The 2170-nt window shown below is 35.3% G+C and overlaps 1 non-coding gene across 1 annotated transcript; it reads right to left on the bottom strand.

Moving 5' to 3' along the window:
* Positions 1 to 384: 384 nt before the first annotated feature.
* Positions 385 to 492, bottom strand: LOC113769706. Its single transcript, XR_003468253.1, has one exon. It is a non-coding gene; the product is annotated as a small nucleolar RNA R71 (small nucleolar RNA).
* Positions 493 to 2170: the final 1678 nt, after the last annotated feature.

Genomic DNA, 2170 nt, shown 5'->3' on the forward strand with positions numbered 1-2170 from the left:
TGACAAAAAATGAAGCAAATAGGTGAGTTCTTAGGGATTTTGCTCTATCGGGAACCCAAGGATCTCAAACAACTATAGCACAGTCGACGGTAAACGCTAATAATTTTGAAATTAAACTATCATTAATCCAAATGGTGCAACAATCTCAATTTAGAGGTAATGCCGTAGAGGATCCAAATGATACTTAGTCACATTTTTGGAGATATGTGATACAATCAAAATGAATGGAGTTAGTAAAGATGCTATAAGGTTAAGGTTGTTCCATTTTCATTGAGAGACAATGCTAAAATTTGGCTACATTTTCATGCCCCTAACACTTTCACTACTTGGGATGATTTGTTTAGGTCGTTTTTGAATAAATATTTTTCACCTGGTAAAACGGCTAAATTTATAATGGATATTATTAGTTTTAGTCAATTTGATGGTGAGTCATTATATGAAACATGGGAAAGGTTTCAAGATTTGCTTCGGAATTGTCCACACCATGGACTTCTCGATTGGCTAATTCTACAAATTTTTTATAATAGTTTATCCTTTTCTACTAAAACTACTATCGATGCAACCACAAGTGAAGATTTGATGGCAAAGTCACCTCAAGAAACTCAAAGTTTGATAGCGAAAATGGCGGCAAACAACTATGAATGGGCTAATTAAAGAGGTAATCCAAGATGGCAAGCAGGTATGATTGAAATTGACACCATCAATATGCTTAGTGTTCAAATGAGCAATATGATGAAAGTGTTGAATAGACAAGCCAGAGGTGGTACAAGTTCTTCTTCCAATATGCATGTAAATTGTTTCATATATGGAGGAGAACATGATACTAATGAATGTGTTGATTTTAAGCAGGCTTAATATGTTAATAATTGCAATAGGAATGTTCAAAACAACCCATACTTGAATACCTACAATTCAGGGTGGAGAAATCATCCAAATTTTGGGTGAAAAAATCAAAGTAACCCACAAAGGCCGACTAATCTGTCGGGATTCCAACCAAAGCAACAACAGATGAGTACCAAATCGGATTGGGAGATTGCGGTGAAAAAATTGGCAAAAGGGCACGTCGGAGAGATTCGAACAGCTAGAGGGGCGGTTGGACCAATTGACCAGAATATATAGAAACGTAGAGGTCTAGATTGGTAAAATCGCCAACTTTATTAATAATCGAAATCAAGGGGAGTTGCTTAGTAAAACGGAGGTGAATCCGAAAAAACACGTCAAGACCATTACTCTTTGTAGTGGTAAATAACTAGAAGATCCTCCGGTGGTAGAAAATAAAGGGAACAAGGGAAGTGAGAGACTAGGAGATAAGCAAATAGAGCAAGAGGAAAGTGTGGGGGAAGGTGGTAAAGAAAAATCGGAAGAAGAACAACCTACATCCTCCACTCCCGTTCTGATACCTCTAGCGGTTCCATTTCCTCGATGACTCAAGCCAAATAAACTTGACAAAAATTTTGATAAGTTTGTCAAAATTTTTGAATAATTGCATATTAATATTCCTTTCGTTGATGCTATTTTATAGATTCCTTCATATGCCAAGTTCCTCAAGGAGATTATGACATGAAAAAAGAGATTAGAGGATCATGAAATGATAGCATTAACTGAAAAGTGCACCATCATACAAAACAAACTGCCACAAAAATTGAAGGATCTAGGGAGTTTTTCTATACCTTACACTATCGGTAATATCAAATTTTCGAAGGCATTATGTGACCTTGGTACAAGTGTATCCTTAATTCCTCTAACGGTGACTAGACAATTAGGTTTGCATGAATTAAAACGTACTAATATTACTTTGAAATTAGTCGATTAGTCGATTAGTCTATAGATATCCATTGGGAGTTTCGAAAAATGTGTTGATTAAAGTTAAAAAAATTCATCATTCCGGTGAATTTTGTGGTATTAGATATGGAGGAAGATATGTCTATGCCAATTATTCTAAGTAGACAATTTTTTGGCAACTGTGGGTACTATTATTGATATTAAAAATGGCAAAGTCAAATTTCAAATAGGAGAAGAAGAGGTAGTATTTAACTTGAATGAAATGGAAAAGTACCCTTCTTTTACCGATCATGCTTGTTCAATTAGCACTTTTGAATTGCTAACCCAAGAGTTGAATCGAGTCAATCTTGATTTCAATCCTCTTGAATTTTGTTCAACAAGTACAAGG

The sequence above is a fragment of the Coffea eugenioides genome, chromosome 4, assembly GCF_003713205.1.
Source record: "Coffea eugenioides isolate CCC68of chromosome 4, Ceug_1.0, whole genome shotgun sequence".
Taxonomy (NCBI): domain Eukaryota; kingdom Viridiplantae; phylum Streptophyta; class Magnoliopsida; order Gentianales; family Rubiaceae; genus Coffea; species Coffea eugenioides.